The sequence below is a fragment of the Lasioglossum baleicum genome, chromosome 10 (genome assembly GCF_051020765.1).
Source record: "Lasioglossum baleicum chromosome 10, iyLasBale1, whole genome shotgun sequence".
NCBI classification, from domain to species: Eukaryota; Metazoa; Arthropoda; class Insecta; order Hymenoptera; family Halictidae; genus Lasioglossum; species Lasioglossum baleicum.
Window position 1 is genome coordinate 15,421,790 of NC_134938.1, and position 21,373 is coordinate 15,443,162.

General features: G+C 37.0%; 1 protein-coding gene and 1 long non-coding RNA gene across 7 annotated transcripts in view; both read right to left on the bottom strand.

Moving 5' to 3' along the window:
* LOC143213078 (uncharacterized) overlaps positions 1 to 21,373 on the bottom strand; it is an 832,749-nt gene that overhangs the window by 322,546 nt on the left and 488,830 nt on the right. The gene's annotated exons all lie outside the window — the stretch shown is intronic.
* On the bottom strand, positions 18,331 to 19,503 carry LOC143213089 (uncharacterized). The gene is made up of 3 exons (XR_013009860.1): positions 19,260 to 19,503; positions 19,123 to 19,191; positions 18,331 to 18,512 (listed from the first exon to the last, which is right to left on the bottom strand). It is a non-coding gene; the product is annotated as an uncharacterized LOC143213089 (long non-coding RNA).

Below are 21,373 nucleotides of genomic sequence, written 5' to 3' on the forward strand. Positions count from 1 at the left end.
CCGAAAATTCTGAAAAAATTCACAGGCGTGTATACGTTCAGGTAGAACGTTGATGAATTTTTTCGTAATTTTTCGTTAAGCTGAACAGACGAAATGGAGCATATTCATGAAACTTGTGGTATCGACTTGAAGCTTGCCACAGACCTAGACCAATCAGAGCGCGGCTCGCGTTGAGCCAGGCGTCGCCATTGGGCGGCTCGGCTATCCCTACCCAGTACCCGCGCTCTGATTGGTCTGTGTTTTTCGTTAATATCTCTTGAACGAAGTCTCGGAGAACATTTTCGCAAATGAAACAAATACTTCAAATTACCTCAGAAATCTCCCCTTCCAAGGAAATACATTTTTAGCACACCCTGTATTCGCGGGGTAGTGTCGGGAATGAAAAATCCACGCGCGAATTACTTTTGTTATTTGCGTACACTCGGCACTGGTACGCTCCAGAAAATACTCGGAGATTTGATTAAACACCGGATAGTTTCGGTAAATGCGGCTCCGTTGAAGGGCCCCGGGAACACCGTGGTGAAACGCAGAAGTATTTCAGAAGTATGTAGTACATGAAACACTTTGCTTGATACCGACGAATGAAACAGTAAACATCATGGGATACTCGACGTCCATTCTTCCGGGAAATACGTTTTCGCGGCGAGGAATCTCGCCCGGGAAGAATCACCGCCGCCGAGAGCCGGGATTTCGCGGGAACAACAATGAGAACGAGAAAATGGAAAACATAGAAGCAAATTATTTAGTCCCTTGTCGTGGAAACTTCTATGAAAGGTACTTGAACCTTTAATAGGAAAAGAGTGAGCGCGCTCTTTGGCGATCTCAAGTTTAAGAGTTTCCATAGTGTTTAAAACTTTCGAGGATACTTCCGCGAAACTTTTCGGCAACAAAAGGGTACCGACCACAATAGCTTTTTTTAATACCATGCGTTGTATCGATGCGAAACAGTTCGAAATGATTCCCTCGAATTGAAATGAACGCGATTGCGTCGAGCTGTTTTTCAATACAAATATTTCGACGATGAATTGCCGTTGCTAATAAATATTTGATAATTAATTTGACGGAGTTATACGTGAAATTTCGAAATGGACAAATACTTGGAATGTTGCTGCAAAAATTTAATTGCACTTTCGGTTTTTCCCTAGGAAGCGTTAGCGGTCATATAAAGGTCAGTGACCTTTTTTAATGGATATCTATATTTTGTTTGCACGTATCGATTCTCCTGGCTATTCTACATTTTAAAAAATTGTTGGAGCATATGGCCGAGAAGTAGACAGTTAACAAGACATTTTGGAAAATTATTTAAACATTTCTGGGTGAAGTTTAAACAAGAATGAAGTGACTCAAAATTTGTGCCTTAGGATACATAGGATAAATACCTATCGCATGACATAACCTCAAAGACCATAACGTATTATTCTAATTAATCTTAATATAAATTTGTCGATTACAAAAACCATTCCAGTAACCTGCGGTTGCAAGTCGAAGTTTCGAACCTCTAGGATCAATAGTTGAGAAGCTATGGTCGCTTAAAGTTGAGCATTTTTTACTGGTAAGGGCCTGTCAAAAACACTGCAGATTGCTCAACTTTAAGCAAGCATAACTTCTGAATCATTGATCCTAGAGGATCGAAACTTCGATCTGTAGGTTCTCCGGGTACAAATCTACTGGATTGCATACCAAATACATCATAATTTATAGGAGAAAGGTAAAAATTAGTCCGGTAAAGTAAAGTTTGCTCTAAATGAGTATTTAGCACATGATATTAACAGTTTGTGGACAAGATTATTATCGAACGAACAATTTAAAGTTGAACTGAGGTTTTGGAGAACTGGACCAAGGCTTTCGCAGAATTAATCCTATCTAAAGCATAGGTTCTTTCAAAAAAGCTTATAAAATGTCACGAGCATATTTTTTGGACCTGTTACACCAGAGCACCTCCAAGAACAACGGATTTAACCTAATATCCAATTCAGCCAGCATTTGGATTTCAATCCTGTTAGCTGAGACATCGAGATTCGAGGGACTCGGCCGCGTAGCGTCGCGTTCAAGCTCGAAGGTAGTACCGGCGTCGCGACACGAACAAAAAGAGCGTCGATTGATTCGCCGGTCCGGTAAATATTTAATCGCTCCGCGGAAGTTGCGCGCTGTCGATATCGAAGAAGATATCCGCTTCCGTCGAAAGGTGTGGCCGCACGCTCACCGAAAGTTGCCTAGCAGTAAGTTGACAAAGTGGTCCATGGGAAGGACAACGTTCCTCCGGGATTAAAGGATTTCCCTGTTTCCCTCTGCCGGGAAATCTTCCACGAGACGCGGACCTAGCGTATAGCTCGCATTCGACCGTACTTACGGTTTTGTCGGGGATCGACGAGCAGATACAGCCGGATCATCCTGGCCTGTCGCCAGAGCGAAACAAATACAAATTTAATTAACCAGAAAGCAGCAGATAACGCCGTATTGTATGTTTTTCTTTTTTCATGCGCCCGCGCGATCTTTATCCGCCAACGAAATCCTCCCTTCGCATGCCTTTTACAGATCATCTGACGTTATTCCCTTTCAACTCGATAGATAATACGACCGCGCGGTACCACCTTGTCGCTTTTTATAAATGAAAAATCCTTTACCCGGCGTTCCGCCTTTTTTCTGTTCAATAGCCGCGTTTCAATTGTTATATGATCGGACGTTTTGCAGTGAAACATTATCGTCCTTCGATTCTCAGTGGAGGATTATTCGCAATGGTTTCGTACTAAAATAATAGTTAATTGTTGAATAATAATAAAAATATGAAGTATTGTTTGATCGTTTTTAAAACTTCTTTGTCCCCAAAAATGTAGTCAGTGTTGGGCAAATTTTATTTTGAATAATAAATAATTAAATAACAAATAAACGTGTGATTTTAATTGCAAATGATAAAGAAACTTTTTATTGAAATTGTTATTATTCCTTATTTGCAAATAAAAGATTATTAATGATTTGGATTCAGGTGGAAATCAAACAAATAATTTTTGGTCTTCTCTTATTTTTTTGTATTTTTGGGGCCCGTCCGGTGGGCCCAGCTGCTTATAAAAAAATACAATTTAATTTATCATTTGTCAATACAAATAATAATGGAAATTGTATTTGTAGATAACAATTGACTGTATTTTAAATAATTCATTTAGACTTGCTCAAATAATAAATAACTTGTTATTTAAGTTTTTATGCAAATAATTATTTATTCAAATAAATTTATTTATTTCCCGACACTGTGAATGTAGTAGAAAAGAAAAAAAAAAAGATATATTTTTTAATGCTTAAATATTGATTAAATAGGAGTCAAATTATATTTCATTTAAAAAGAAAGGTAACATTCATATTTGTTAGACTTTGTTTAATATCTTCGTGACGAGTGTGCCTCGTTAAAATACGGCAAGGGGTTAGTGAATTAAAAATGATCAGGAACTTATTGGAATTTAATTTATTATTTGTCAATATACAAATAATAATTGAAATTGTATTTGTAGATAACAATTAACTGTATTATTCTAAATAATTCATTTAGACTTGCTCAAATAATAATTAACTTGTTATTTAAATTTTTATTCAAATAAATTTATTTATTGCCCGACACTGAATGCAATAGAAGAGAAAAGAGAAAATATATTTTTTAATCCTTAAATATTGATTAAAAACGAGTAAAATTTGCGTAACATTCATATTTGTTAGACTTTGTTTAATATCTTCGTGACGAGTGTGCCTCGTTAAAATGCGGCAAGGGGTTAGTGAATTAAAAATGATCAGGAACTTATTGGAATTTAATTTATTATTTGTCAATATACAAATAATAATTGAAATTGTATTTGTAGATAACAATTAACTGTATTATTCTAAATAATTCATTTAGACTTGCTCAAATAATAATTAACTTGTTATTTAAATTTTTATTCAAATAAATTTATTTATTGCCCGACACTGAATGCAATAGAAGAGAAAAGAGAAAATATATTTTTTAATCCTTAAATATTGATTAAAAACGAGTAAAATTTGCGTAACATTCATATTTGTTAGACTTTGTTTAATATCTTCGTGACGAGTGTGCCTCGTTAAAATGCGGCAAGGGGTTAATGAATTAAAAATGATCAGGAACTTATTCGATTCTGCCGAACAAAATGAAAATACTGGTTCGGTCGTTCGCTTTATTCTTCGATTGTAAATCAAGCTGGAAATGTTCGGCCAGGTGAAATAATTATTGAACGGGTGGCGTGCGTCTTGCCGTGAATGTCTCAAACGGTTCGCGAAATTTGATCGAAAGGTCCCTTCGCCGCGATACATCGAGGAAACGATCCCAATTTCCCATTCGTTTCATAAATCCGCCACGGAGATTCGTTCCATACAGAACGTAGCTGCCGCGTATACATTATCGGGCTGCGCGCAGGAACAACGTCGACCCGTCTATACGGTGGCGGATAAGTTATGGGTCCCATAGCGAACCGTAGATCCCATGGACGCAGACGTACTGCGATCATTATCTGCGAATTTATGGTGCCGGTCGCAGCGTCACTCCGCCATGCTTTCCCGTGGTATTGCGCCTGTTAAAAGGGACCTATGAAATCTATCAGATACACCTTCGACCGTGTTCTCCGATTTAATCATCGGTGGAATTGCCAGGGTAGTTGAAACTCCATGAAACGGTTGTCTTAATGCCGATTCAATGTTTCACTGCTCTCAATGCCGAGATACAGCTTCACCGTGTATCGACGTAGTCGCTAGGCACGAGGTATTGAACGGTCTTTATATCATTCAGTCTACCACATGTGTGTGTGAAGCAGAGTTGGGCATTAAACGATTAAAATTTTAATCGTGACTGATTGACTAATGTATACGATTTAAAAAAGAAATCGTCGAAAAATCGGCGATAGATTCAATCGATTGATGAAGTTTTATTATTTTTTTATTATTATTTATTTATTTTGAATGAACCGAGGTCCATTTACACAAATGTTTACAATAGAACAAAGACTTAACATAAATTACTAAGAAAGTACATGCATAAAAAGAAAAAAAAAACTATTGGTATAAAGGTACTGATATTATAAATTAATCCTGCGTAATTTTTTTTTTTTTGAAAGTTTGTAACGACCCATTAAAATAGTCAATACTATTGTATAGAGTGTTGGAGTTAGAGTATTATTCGTTTCATTAATCTCAGTATAAGTTAATCCGCATCAAGTTATTATGACAAACAAATATTACCTCCATAAATAATATTTGCAGATATTAATGCAAATATAAAATTGTATGAATGCCGTATTCGAGCCCGTGCTTCGTGTATTTTGATATACTATTTACTTGAACCTTAATTTTCGGTGTACTCTATACAATTACATTCTATTTCCTGCGTTTTAATTACGCAAATTGAGAACTTGCTATTATTTGATGTTCTCGTAATTAAACGAAACTTTAGCGGTAAACATTTTCGACAAATACAACGTGTTCTCAATTCTCGCACGGTTTTCATTTCCATCGTGCAGAGTTACAGAATTATTTGCAAAATTGATAACAGTTTTATGACCAATGTGATCACCGTTTATTTATTCAAATACTGCAGTTCTCGTAAAATTTATGAAATGAAGAAAAGGATAAACTTTACTTTACCGGACTCAAAATTGGTACCTTTCTCCTACGAATTATGATGTACTTGGTATGCGATCCAGTAGATTTGTACCCGGAGAACCTGCAGATCCAAGTTTCGATCCTGTAGAATCAATGGTTCAGGAGTTATGCTTGTATAAAGTTGTGCATTTTTCAGTGTTTTTGATAGGTAAGGACGCCGCCATATTGGTTTGTAGCGACGACCGGGAGTCGCTTTCCTTGCCGCCCCCTCGACCTAATCCTAGCCAACCCACTAAGCGGCGCACAGTGGGGTATTTGGCCTGTTTAGCGCACCAAAAGTCGAAATTTTTACTTTGTTCAAAATGACTAAAACTTTTTACCCATGTACCTGAATATATATGCAAGTAATCTACAATAATATTTTTCCATAAACGGTACTATTTAGTAACCTACAGATACTTGAAAGTAACATATTCTCGTGACCGAGAGAAGCATGGAAAAACTTGTGTTAAAGAAATGATCTTTCTCACAAGTTTAGTGTATCAAATCGAGATAAAAACATACCTAGGATGTAAAGGAAGGTTTATAGAGTAATTTTACTGCTTTTTGTTTTATACTCTTCGGTGGTTTTGATAGAATAAACAATTAAAAGTGATATAATTTTTTTTCAGAAAATTAATATGTATCATGTAATAACTTTTTTTCTCCGCAAAACACCCCTCTAATTTTTTTAGGGGTTAATCATTAGACATTGCTTTATACAATCCTGAAAAGTTTATATGCGATCTCGTGCTGGAACATACCTTTTTATGCGATTTAGATCAGTATGGCATGAACCGACCGTATATCATATGACTGATAATGATGAAATAACTGAGCTGTAGGTGATAGATACTTGGAAGTAAATGAAGGAAAATGAATGTCATTATTGCTAGAATATTAATTTATATTATAAAAAAAAATTAATAAAAATTAATAAATATTTATAATATATTTTTTTTTTTACGAAAAAATGTTTGAAACAAAAGTTTAACAGTATTAACCTCAATATAAACTTCAATATATAAAACTTCGAAAAAATTTTGTTTAAAATGGTGTTAAAACGAATTCAACGATATATAATAGTATGACCTTCACACTATTAATAACGTCGCAATAGTGTTGGCGCGCTAAACAGGCCAAATACCCCACTGTGCGGCGTGCGACCGTCACTACAAACTAATATGGCGGCGGCCTTACCTGTCAAAAACACTGCAGACTGCTCAACTTCAAGCGACCATAACTCCTGAACCATTGATCCTAGAGGATGGAAACGTGGATCAGCATCCGCGCCGGGTACAAATCTACAGGATTACATACCAAATACATCATAATTCGAAAAAAATATACCAACTTGCAAAGGATTAGGAAACAGCAGACGATGTTCGACTAACGAGCAGCTTGCGGCTAACTCCGTGTTCTTTCTATTGGCAGATGGCTCACGTTCGAGCAGCAGGGAGGATCAAAAGCTCGTATATCGCAAACGAACTACTCGTGTCTCTGGAGTAGGTGAACGTGGCAACGCATGAACAGTAAACCGTGCGAGAATTAACACGTGCCTCGGAGCCCGGGTACTTTCGCCGGCTTTCTTTTGCAGAACCAGCCGGAGATGAGAGTGAAGTGTCGGGCCGAGAAAGGGTCGAAAGCTTGCCGGTTGAAGTGGCCGAAAGCAGAAGTAAGAGAGCAAACATTTGGACCGCGATGAGAATCCACAATGGAGGCGCTGGCACTCGTCGCAACTCGACGACTCGCCACAACATTATGTAACACCGCGTATTGCGTTGCTACGTGCGAAAAACCACGGCTGGCTCGCGCCCGGAGGCCGGAGGAACACTTCCGCCTCCTGCACAACCGGAACCCCAGTTCCCATGTCACTTTCTTCCTCCGCTTCCTTCCAACGAAATTATATCCATTTTTGTTATAACACCGAAGCGACACGTCCTCCCCCTCGAATCAGTAAATCAATTTTTTTCAACGTTAGTTCCTGCCAACCGTGACTGCACGCATTATTTACTGGCCATTATCCAATATCCTCGGGAAAATATCACGGGGGTGTCCTAACTCTGCCACCCCTTTGTTATTTATACAGATACGAAAAATTTTTGCAGAGAAAGTTACCTTTTTTGGGGGGTAAACAAGTCTGAGTGCGTAGAGGTCGTCTCAAGGTCATATCTCCGAGATATTACGAACAGTAATGATTTTTTTAAATGGAATGGCCTACCCTTTGTATCGTGAATCGATATTCATGCCTCACAAGTCGTCCCCTGGCAGGAGTTCGAAAGGAATGTGGCAGCAAGCCGGCCGATTGGGTCATTCCACTGGCACTTTCGGTTCTAGCCGAATTATTGGCTAAAGTGTGTAACGTCAAGACCCCCTTTACACTTGTGGGGCACGGAGAGTACTTGGAACCCACCTGCTGCCCGAACTGATGGCCCCCAACTCGAATAGTGTATGGAAAATTATTTATTAATTTATTAGGTGTAAGGGGGAGAGGAACACTATTGGGGAAGCAGGTAAAGTAAACTGCACGGCTAAATCCTATCCAATCAATGAATGCTCATAAGGGGGGTGTAGAGGGAAATGGAAGGAACGCAATTTTTAACATTGGGACTTTGTTTGGAGGTAAACATACTAAAAGTCCCTACTCCAAGGAGGTGAGCTGGGTGCAGGGTGGCATTTGGAAGGTCCCCTTTTTCGATTTTGCGCTTATATCTCGGAAACTATGTGTCCTAGCGAAAAGACCATTCTATACAAAATTAAAGCTGACAAAATGGGCCATAAGATTGACTGAATTCAATTTTTCGCCATATCACATAGTTTCAAAGTTCACTAATTTTTTTAGTATGTTTACCTCCTAGCTAGTTCAAACAAAGACCCAAATGTAAAACTTGTGTTCCTTCCATTTCCCTCTACAACTTTTCGTTCACTGGACTACTACTAGTTACACTACATTCTTTAGGGTAGCGCTAGAGTTGGCCTCCAAGATTATCCCAAGATGGCAGCAAGGCTCGAGCACCACCGCAAGACAGACACGGACTACTTACTCAAACACTCTCATCCAAACTAGAGAAGACAAACAACGAGGATCGTCGATCCTTCATCAAATTCCCTCTTCGCCGGAGTTCAAAGTTTACCTACACGTCTTCGGGGGTCATCGCCGGACACAACAAAGCCTCCGATGGGGACTAAAAAACACAGATCAACAGCAAATCCTTCTGCGAACCGGGTAGTCCACTTAAAACCGAAAGAGGCGGGGAGTCGAAGTTTGCGCAAGAAAAGCAGAAGAGGATCTCTTGCCAGGCGCGGGGCTGTAGACTTCGAAGAGAGACGTTTGGGAGTGGGGGAAGGGGGCAGGGGTTGAAGAAGAGAGACAGGGGAATTGTAGGCAGCCCTACGTAGAGGGGATAGTGGAGATTGTAGCATGGCTCTCGAACGTCTCTGCCGATGGTTAGAGAGAGGGCCGTGTGATTGGACCAACGACCCGGACATCCGTCGCTTTGGAACTTGGTCCACCGTTAAATATGGCAACCGACGGGCCGGGCGACTAATGTGATTGCTGGCAGACTGTTAGAGGACGCTAAAAGCACCGTGTCGTAAACTCTACGTTCCGCACACTCGGAGAGAGGAGAGTCCATCCGCACACAGACACCGGCGCCTATCGGTTGCACGGACACCAAACTTCTAACACCGTCAAACGGTCCGCGTTTCCGTCGTAATTTCGCCCCGGATGAATTTTGTATCGAATATCCACGGCTGCATGTGGGACTTCCCTCGATCAACTCGCCTGATACTCCGAGGGCGCTGTCTCGCGAGTCGATTCGGTTGTTTCGGATCAACCGACCTTTTGGCAGCTTGGCCAACGAGAGAGCTTCTTCGACCGAAGCTGTGTACGTCCAGCCGGGCGTCGTTAACAATTTAGCTACTGGCAGTTTGCTCTAATAATCCTTTAACACTATCCAGGTTGAAAAATTTATTTTTGAGGGGGTCGAATGTGGTCCCTAAACCACACACATTGATCATTCTTCATACCATTTAATAAAACATCCAAAGAAAGATCTCTATGGCGAGTTCTAAGTCGATACCTCTACTATAGGGGTAGTTACACTATCCAGGGTAAAAAATAAATTTTTGAGAGGGTCGAATGTGGCCTCTAAACTAAATTGATCTTCCTTCGTACCATTTAATAAAACCCCCAAAGAAAGATCTGTATGGCAAGTTCCAAGTCGATACCCCTACTACAAGGGTAGTTGCACAATCCAGGTTAAAAAATAAATTTTTGAGAGGGTCGAATGTGGCCTCTAAACTAAATTGATCTTCCTTCGTACCATTTAATAAAACGCCCAAAGAAAGATCTCTATGGCAAGTTCCAAATCGATACCCCTACTACAAGGGTAGTTGCACAATCCAGGTTAAAAAATAAATTTTTGAGGGTGTCGAATGTGGTCCCTGAACCACACAAATTGAACGTTCTTCATACCATTTAATAGAACGCCCAAAGAAAGATCTCTATGGCAACTTCCAAGTCGATACTCCTACTACAAGGGTAGTTACACTATCCAGGGTAAAAAATAAATTTTTGAGGGGGTAGAATGTGATCCCTAAATCAAATTGATCGTTCCCTTCACACCATTTAATAAAACACACAAAGAAAGATCTCTATGGCAACTTCCAAGTCGATACCCCTACTACAAGGGTAGTTGCACTATCCAGGTTAAAAAACAAATTTTGGGGGGTGGTCAAATGTGATCCCTAAATCAAATTGATCGTCCCTTCATAGTATTTCATAAAACACCCCAGAAGAAAGATCTCTATGGAAAGTTTCAAGTCGATACCGCTACTACAGGGGTAGTGCAGTGTCAGCACAGTTTAATGTGAATTATACTCCATATCTTCTGGTATAATCAACAAAGAATTACGAAAAAATTCATGAACATTCTACCGGATAGTATACATGCCTGTGAATTTTTTCAGAATTTTCGACAGCAAGATTGATTTTTAAAAAATTTCTGATTTCATATTGAAGAGCAAATATGCGATTCTAGTGACTCCTTGTCTGTCCAAAAATAGTGACCTCTGTATATCACCCTGTGAGCTTGAGGACAAGCTGGTAGACCATGGATCTTTATGCAAAATAAAAATGCATTGCGTCAAGCCTCGCGCACAGAAATTAAATAAAATTGTTCTCGGTCAATTGTCAGGAGCGGAAATTAAACAAAAATGTCCCAGGTCAATTGTCAGCAACGGAAAATAAATAAAAATGTACCAAGTCAATTGTCAGGAACAGAAATGGGATGGAAACGTTCCGGGTCAATTGTCAAGGACAGAAATACAATTCCCACGATGTACAAAGTTTATCTTTGAGGCTCATTTCGAAAACAATCTCTGGAATGACATATTTCAAAAGTAACAGTAACACTCTGTTATGTGATTATTTGTAAATGGTTTAGGTGTGTCGATTTAATAGTACGTTATCAGAAAGTGGGTAAAATCTTCAACCAATTGCAAAAATGGATCATTACCAGCTTTGTTGACCTCATAGTGCACCATATCTCATCACAGATTACAATCACGCCTACGAGTTTGTCGGTAAAGTAGAGAGTGACATCAAAATGGTAAAAACATTTGTCGGTAAGGTAGATACTGACATCGAAATGGTAAAAAAATATTTTTTCGAGTCGCCAAAAAAATCCTTCTGACAATCATCATTTTAGTCAAAAAGGTACCTATGTATTTCCAAAATTTCATCCAATTCTGAGCGTGGACGTAATCGGAAATACAGCCGAGTCGCCAGTTGTGCCGAATCGTAGCTAGAGAGCACACGAGTTTACCGATCATTTGGATTTTTGATTAAAAAATGAATAACGTTTGTTCGTGTACGAAATTCATTTTATGTATAATATATATTTTAAGTCGAGTAACACGTCGATACGCTAAAGTATACGCTGCAAGACGTCGTACGCATTCGGTCCGCGCAGTCCGTTTGTTATTAACAGAGCCATGTGTATGCCAGTTATATGTGCTTGCTTCTCAAACGTACGATGCCAGCTTCAATCGAAACTCAGTCAATTCAAGGTTCAGAAAGCACGTTTATGGTTCACCAAACACAGCAGATTGCTATGGACCTCACAGTTAGTATTATGGCAACAGTTGAATACAGGTGGCCAATACCGTGGACCGCATTGTGTAAGTACTGTACAGATTACTTGCTTCCAAACTGAAAACTGAAGTTACGACTGTCGCAGTAATTTCTAAATAGTGCGTAGTCGTGAAAGTAACTTGTCAAATTTAATCAGAATTTTGAAATCATTATCTTTTTTACGGAAAACACCCGAGTTTCCCCCCCCCCTTTGACGTTTCATAGTACTCACTGTAAGTTGAACCGACAGTCAAAGCAGCAATGGAATTAAAGTTGTTGCTTACCTGAAACAGTAAATAGACGATAATTAGTTATCGAATCACATATACATGTACAAATGTATTAAATATTATTTACATACATTAAATGAAAGTCTTTCTACTCTGTGAGAAGTAAATGTTCACTAAAATGATTCCTCCTCCGATTATAATAATTTTTTATGTATTATTAATAATGTGTACTGTATTTATAGTGAATAGATGAACCTCAAAATAGCAAGAGGGTTAACTTCACTTTACCGGAATCAAAATTTGTGCCCTTCTCCTATAAATGACGTATTTGGTATGTAATCCAGTAGATTTGTACCCGGAGAACCTGCAGATCCAAGCCACTTTCCAACTTATTTCTTTCAGGCTCCACGGTGTGCCCCACGCCAAAAAAAACCATGATCCGAAGGTCATACGAAATAGTTTATTTAATAAAAAAGATGCCCCTACTTATTTTAAACTAAACAAAGGAAAAACCATCAAGATTCATCATTGGAGTACTGAAATATTGAATTTTATGTGAACTCAAAAAATGATGGTTTCTTGCAATTATCTGGAAATTAAGTAAGGCCGAAACAAAAAAAGTGATAGGGGTAAAAGTTGTTCCATTTGGGATCCTCTACAGCTGGTTAACGTTTGGCCGTTTAAAAACGGATGACCCTGTATATTGAATTTCCAAGTACAGCAGTGGCACTTTTGTGTTGAATAAGTAATCTCAAAGAATTTAACAATTCGATTTTCCGAAGAACCACCTCGGTTCCAATTAGTTTAAATAATTGAGGTTCTGCAGAGCTTCCTTATGGCGGTGACGTCAGAACGCAATAAAGTCGACTATTTTCGTCACTAATTCCCGAAAAGCCATTCAGTAGCTCATATTACTGAAACTAAACACGTGCAAAGGATAAGCCGGCCCTAATCCACTTCAAATTGAAATTCATATTCTCTTCGTGTACCATCGGCTTGCCAGCGAACGTAGTTGTTCCGTCTGCAAAACATAATTTCCCGTCGAATTTCAATTCTGGAATCGTGACCTTTCCTTCTCTCTGGGTCAAACGTAACCGGAATAATTGCGGTATCGTTAATGTATTCTAGTAGGAATCCACTCTAAGTCCATAAAGCCGCGTTACCATAACCCCTTAATTGGTCTTCCCAGGAGTGCCGGGATGGTTCCAGCCGTGTGTCGATGGTAAATTTATGGAACCCCAAGGTCCAGAGTAATTCAATTACTGCTCCTATTAGAATAAATTCTTCCCGGCTTCGTTTCCCCGTCATCTACAAAAGGCTCTCTTGTGTACCCGTTGAGACCCTTTACGGAATCAATTCTTATTTGCGACGCTCAAAACCCACTCTCCCGATTCCGCTCTAGTCGATATCGTTTATCGATATAGCACCGATTTCATTGAAACGTCATCTGAATACGCTCCGAGATATCTTCGAAAAATTTAATTCCATCCGTAGCTTCACTGTGATTACACTCCGATATAATTAGTAAAAGCCATGTCCACAAAGCAAGTGTCACTCGCACCGATTTATAAAGTCCTTCCAAATATCGTGCAAAGAATTATGTTAGCTGTAATATCTCAGAGAGAAAGGCAACGATTATAATAAATAATAATAATTGAACTAAGGATCTATATGTACAATAACAATCGTCTGCACTAATTACAAGAAAAGGAAGTTACACTAAAATTGATTTCTGCTCTTAATGATTTTAACAGGTTGTAAATAATGTACCAGTGATATCAAATTTATTTGATGTTTCTTCTATTTTGTGTTCCACCTACATATTGTTGTTATGAGTATGTACATCAAACTCGCAGTCCAGTAATAATTAATTCAAAAATTAGTTGGTGCAATTAAAAGAATTAGTAAAAAGGTGAAAAGACTTTAAGAGTATTTAAAGATTATTATCATGGCATTAAGAGCATTAATGAAAAATATGAATTTAAATTTAGCTCCTGAGTCCAGCAATTGATGCACAAACTTTTTATTTTTCAACAAATCTGTATTTTTAACAATAGGTCACAGTTTACCTACACAAAAACGTTGAAAATACTAGAATATTTTATGATAAAAAGATTGCGGATTTTATGCATTTATGACAAAAATGGGTACATATAATTTAACGCAGTGGACATGTTGAAAATATTTAAGGACATCAGTGTATTAATTTCAGCTTAATAGGATAATTAAAAAAAAGAATACAATTTTTATTTGGCTCCTGTGTCCTGCGATGAATGCAAACATTTTTTATTTTGCATAAAGATCCGCAGTCTACTTATAACAAATACGTATTCTCTTTTTTCGCTTTTTTTTCTATGTATGTTCATTTTGAATATATATGTTTTGATTTCAAGAGCCACCTTCAGTCGTTCAAAATGGAAAATTGTAAATATAACAAAATATGAGAATATGTCTTCGAATACTATATCATTATAAAATATATCATCCACAACAAAAAAGATTATTTTGCATTGTAGGCACTGTAAAATATATTTCAAAAGATCATACAGTAATAAAGGCAACAGTGAAAAATAACAATGATACAATTCTGCATACCAACGCGAACTATTCGCAACGGTAGCGAATATTTCACGATGATAGATTCGCAGCACTGTAATATACATACGTGGTGACTTATACGTTCGTCCGCAACAATGCGAAAAATTTCCGATAAGATTGTAGTATTTTTTCCACGGCGAATACATTTCAGATTCCAAAGCGTATTCTTTACTGCTACTTCAAACTCAGAACTTATAGGTAATATCACCAACTGGGAAAATAAAGTAAGGTTACTTTAAATTGGTATTTAGGAATCCAGCAAACTAATGCCATACCATTATTCAAAACAGTATTGATATTATTAAATTCGTCGGTATTCTATAAATTGTAAAAAGCTCAACTGTGGGGGGGGGGGGTATGAGAAAACAGGTTCGATTTTACGTGCACAATATAAAGAAGATTACATACATAGAATAAAAATGATCTGCGTTGAAAGAAATGGGGTAAACTTTACTTTACCGGACTCAAAATTTGTGCCCTTCTCCTATAAATTATGACCTATTTGGTATGTAATCCAGTAGATTTGTACCCGGAGAACCTGCAGATCGAAGTTTCGATCCTGTAGGATCAATGGTTCAGGAGTTATGGTTGTTTAAAGTTGAGCAACCTGCAGTGTTTTTGACAGGCCCTAATCTGTCAAAAATGCTCAACTTTAAGCGACCATAGCTCCTCAACTATTGATCCTAGAGGATCGAAACTTCGATCTGCATCCGCGTCGGGTTCAAATCTGCAGGATTACATACCAAATACATCATAATTCGTAGAAGAAAGGCGCAAATTTTGAGTTCGGTAAGGTATAGAGTATCAAATATATGTATATAGTGTATCAAAAGGTGCGTTATTGATAATCACTATACTGCGGATTTTATGCATTTATGACAAAAATCGGAGGATGTACAATAATTTAAAACAGTAAAAACATTCAGATAATTTAAGAACGTCCAAATGTTATTCTCGACTCATTACTACTCTTGTTGAAAATAGAAATGAAGGGCTGCTCTTTACCTTACCGGACTCAAAGTGCCTTTCTCCTATAAATTATGACGTATTTGGTATGTAATCCAGTAGATTTGTACCCGGAGAACCTGCAGATCGAAGTTTCGATCCTGTAGGATCAATGGTTCAGGAGTTATGGTTGTTTAAAGTTGAGCAACCTGCAGTGTTTTTGACAGGCCCTAACCTGTCAAAAATGCTCAACTTTAAGCGACCATAGCTCCTCAACTATTGATCCTAGGGAATCGAAACTTCGATCTGCATCCGCGTCGGGTTCAAATCTGCAGGATTACATACCAAATACATCATAATTCGTAGAAGAAAGGCGCAAATTTTGAGTTCGGTAAGGTATAGAGTATCAAATATATATAGTGTATCAAAAGGTGCGTTATTGATAATCACTATACTGCGGATTTTATGCATTTATGACAAAAATCGGAGGATGTACAATAATTTAAAACAGTAAAAACATTCAGATAATTTAAGAACGTCCAAATGTTATTCTCGACTCATTACTACTCTTGTTGAAAATAGAAATGAAGGGCTGCTCTTTACCTTACCGGACTCAAAGTGCCTTTCTCCTATAAATTATGACGTTTTTGGTATGTAATCCAGTAGATTTGTACCCGGAGAACCTGCAGATCGAAGTTTCGATCCTGTAGGATCAATGGTTCAGGTGTTATGGTTGCTTAAAGTTGAGCAACCTGCAGTGTTTTTGACAGGCCCTAACCTGTCAAAAATGCTCAACTTTAAGCAGCCATAACTCGTGAGCCATTGATCCTACAGGATCGAAACTTTGACCTGCAGCCGCCCCAGGAACAAATCTACTGGATTACATATCAAATACATCATAATTTATAGGAGAAAGGCACAAATTTTGAGTCCGGTAAAGTAAAGAGCAGCCAAGAAATGTCATGATTTTTTAATTAAAATTGCTTCGACTCCAATGAGTTAACCCTTTTTCGAGTAAAATGAAAGAAAAGATTTGTCTGCACGAGTACTTGTGAAATTTTAATGATTTTGAAAAGATAACTCTACGATACGGAAGAAATTCGAAACATAATCACAGTTGGCATTCCTAGAAACTTTCCATTCGTGTTTGTCTGTTCAGCGTCCTACAAATAACGTCACGGAGCAGTATCAATCTAACAGCGCATTGAAAAGACTTGTCCTTGGAGCACCACGTAAAAATGATCATTAATCCATCCGCCAGCAGCTAAACTTCGGCAGGAACAGCCGTTTCCGTTGGGACTACGGCCGGATCCATGATCTGCCGAATTCTACGCAGACATTCTGAAATCCATACGGGTTCCTTCGCATAATAGAAGTCGAGGCCGTCGGGAACTCCCTGCAGATTACGTGCCGTCGCCGTCGCGCGTCGTCGTTCCGAAAGCCAGGTACGTAAAAGTCTTTTACGATCCGCCTGTTCGGCACGCGTACTCCAGAAGTCGTTCAACCACGGCACGGCCTCCACGATGTGTTCAACGAAGTTCTTCCGCGGCGATCGCGGCTTCGGATAATGACAATATCAATCATAACTGAACGTTACGGTGATATTAAACCGTGTTGGAAACTTATTCTCACGACGAAAATAATCCGCTAAATCGCGTCGCTGAATTTTACAAGTTTCTGATAGGATCGGTTTTATTCGGATGGATCATTGTACGCGCTGCCGTGAAACGTGTTCATTTTCGCTGCTAACAAGACAGATGGTTATAACCCAGAGATGGGCAAAAATGTATCTAAAATTTTCAAATAAAAGATAAATGAAAGTTATCTTTTATCTGTAGTTATTTTCCTGAAATACATATTCGACACAGTGTATCTGTAAGATACTCTCCAAAAAATTTCATTTGACATCTGTAGGTTATCTGAGCTCGAAGTAACTGCGTATGCGTATTCAACGCCTCTAGCGGCGAGAAGTTATTCAAGAGGCACTATCCGTAAGATACAGCGTGAGAATTTTCAGTGTATCTTTCACAGTTATTTGAGAGTCGAAGCAGCGCCACCGTGTATCTTGCGGTTGTATCCGTCAGATTTTGGCTATTGGGAATGTATCTGTGAGATTTCAATGGGACGATTTCATCTTAACCTTCAGATGTATTTGAAGCTCGACGTAGCAAGATACTTTATTCAATTTTTTTATTCGTGACGAGTATTTCTCAGAGATGAAATCACATGTATCTTTAATCGTAATTTGTATTTGATTTCAAATACATCTTGATGCGACGTTGCCAAATCGTAACACTAAATGTACAAATGATCGGTTTAAAAACTGTGGAGCTCATAGAACAAGGGGAGCTTGTAGGCTCCTAAAATTTCTTATTTTTGAAGGTTAAACGTTACCACGGTTATGTACGAAATATTGTAAAAGTTGTGAAGTATTGTCAATATTTAATTTTGTACCTCACACCATATAGATGCATTTAACTAAATACATACAAGTCATAAGTAAGGGAAGGAATTGGTAAAAGAAAGAAATAATATGTTATTAATAAAGTAATTCAGTTTATATTTGTCAGTAATTTTTAAAACAATTTTTGCTCGTTAAATAACACGATAATTGTAGATTCTATTATAATTTTTGCAGGGTGTATAAATTATCTCTATTTATTTTTATTAATAATTTTTATTCGTTTGAATACATAAATTTTACATTTGTGCATAAATTTATACAATTTATACTAAATTATTAATAATTTAATAAATAATGCAAGGAGTTGTTAAAAGAAAGGAATAATATGTTATTAATGATATGTTTTTATTATAATTTGTGCAGGGTGTATAAATCATTTCTACTTATTTGTGTTAATAATTTGAAACTGTTTTGTTTTTTCCATGGTCCTCCGCTAATGTAAGTCACATCTGTATGGAAATACTATTTTCTTTCTGATGAACTGATGTTTTGGATATCTTCGCTGCATCTAAAAATTAGAATTTCTTGGTGAAAAGCATTGTCCAATAAACGGGAAGATTTTTAGCATGAATATATTAGGTTGGAGGGAAAGCTATGTCGTATTTTAAATAAACAGGTAATTTTGCTTGTAAATCAAAACACATGTTAACTAGCGAGTCATGGGAAAACAGGAATTGACAGGTTATCTGAGAAATGACAACATATTGTAACAAATAATGAAAATTATATAATTGAATAATATTAAACATGTATTTTTATAAATTGAATCAAATGTTTTCTTTAACGCTAAACCTACCGAGCCTCAAAAGTAACTGGTACACACATGTTCCCTTATAAAAATGATAAGATTGATTTTATTTAGACTTTGTATGGCTCCTATTGTAAAATGTGCACTACTACAGATATCTATACAATTGTTTCTTATGAAATCAGTATTATTAACTTTCTAATTGTAAAATAAAAAATCTGGAACTGGTCATCTTGACCGCTGTTGGTAGGATTAGTGTTAAAGTTAAAATACGCTAGAATTTTCTCTCCAACCTAATAATATTTTTTAATTTTCCTTTTGTCAGTAATGTTTCAATGTCTGAGAAAATAAATATAAAATAAAAACTTACCTGAAATGACAGTGACAAGTTTCACCAACACAATACCAAGTCATCGGAAATCAGGAATTGACAGGTTACCTGAAAATGTCAACATATTGTTACAAATAATGGAAATTATATATCATATCAATAAAATAAAAACTTACCTGTGACAGTGACAAATTTCACCAACACAATCGCGTGACAGGTGGCTAAAGTTACTGAATCACTTACACACGCTTTTTATTAATTGGAATACTCTATTACAAACACGTGCACAAGCATGTGCTAAACTAACTTCACTACACGTAAACTGACGTAAACCCACGGCGATGCAACGCGACGGTCGCTCACCTGTCGCGTAAGCTTATTTGTACGGTCCCCGATATATACATAAATTAATATATTGTTATAAATATATATATATATATATATCTACATATCTACATATATATATATATATATACATATATATATATATATATATATATATATATATATATATATATATAAGTATGTACAAAATAAAAAAATATAAATATTTATATATATTTTTTTAATAAAAATTTATTTGTTTAAACAATTGCTTAAATAATAAACAGTTATTTGTTTAAACATCTGTTTAAATAATAAAATGTATTTGTTTAAACAATCGTCCAAATAATGAAAATCTATTTGTTTAAACATGTGTTTAAATAATAAAAATTTGTTTGATCAAACAATCGTTTAAATAATACAAATGTACTTGTTTAAACAATCGTCCAAATAATGAAACTCTATTTGTTTAAACATGTGTTTAAATAATAAAAATTTGTTTGATTAAACAATCGTTTAAATAATACAAATGTACTTGTTTAAACAATCGTCCAAATAATGAAACTCTATTTGTTTAAACATGTGTTTAAATAATAAAAATTGTTTGTTTAACCAATCGTTTAAATAATACAAATGTATTTGTTTAAACAATTGTTATAGTCCTTATTAGAGTATCCGAATATGGAATAATAATGAAAGTCACTGTAAATGTAAATACGTTCCTCGTATTACATTACATATGTATTACGACGTGGCAATGTCGCATCAAGATCTCAGTGTATTTGAAATCAAATAAAGATATCAAATAAAGATACATGTGATTTTCATCTCTTCCAGTTACTCGTCACAAATACAAGCGTCAAATAAATCGTCTGGCTAAATCCAGCTTCAAATAACGAATACAAGATGACGGATAAATCTCGCGCGACATCTGGGGATTCAAATAATCCATATGATTACGAATCTATTTCTTCAAATAAAATCTGACGGATAACTCTGCAAGCAAGTTAACGACAGATACAACCGTAAGATACATCGTGGCGCTGTATTCGACTCTCAAATACAAGTCGAAGATAACCAGAAAATCGTCGGAGAGACAGATGAATAAACTCTCCAAACCGCAGCGCTCGACAGATGAAGTTACAGATACATTGTGGCGCTGCAATCGACTTCGAATACAAGGCGAAAGATACAGGTTATTTGTATCTAGAACGTATTTGAATAATTTTGTATTTAGATACTGCCCATCTCTGTTATAACCTCACTGGTGTTAAACTATTTCTCTATGTGTGTGTGTGTGTATATTGCTTAGACTCTAAGACACAGAATACGTATATGAAATTCTTAGTAGCTAATGAAATTATGTCTTGTTCAAATTACATAACGCAGAATGAGGCTGCTCTTTACTTTACCGGACTCAAAATTTGTGCCTTTCTCCTACGAATTATGATGTATTTGGTATGTAATCCAGCGGATTTGTACCCGGAGAACCTGCAGATCGAAGTTTCGAGCCTCTAGGATCAACAGTTGAGAAGATATGGTCGCTTAAAGTTGAGCTTTTTCGACAGGTAAGGATCTGTCAAAAACACTGCAGATTGCTCAACTTTAAGCAAGCATAACTCCTGAACTATTGATCCTAGAGAATCGAAACCAAATACATCATAATTCGTAGGAGAAAGGTACTAAATTTGAGTCCGGTAAGGTAAAGTTTACCCCAGAATTATATTAATATCAATACTGACTAGTGGAAACTTTGTCGAACCTGTCTTGTCAACTTATATTTTAAGCACGAGTATTTTATATGAAATTAAACGGAAAATTCAGAGCGTTCCAATGATATACAGTCCAAAAGGAGTGGTCGGTTACCCTCTCCTCTGCGACAGTAAAGAAATCTCGAAACGCACTGGATATAGAAAGCTGAAATTTGGTACGCAGGTAGCTAAGGGGGTCTAAAGGGGTGCACGAA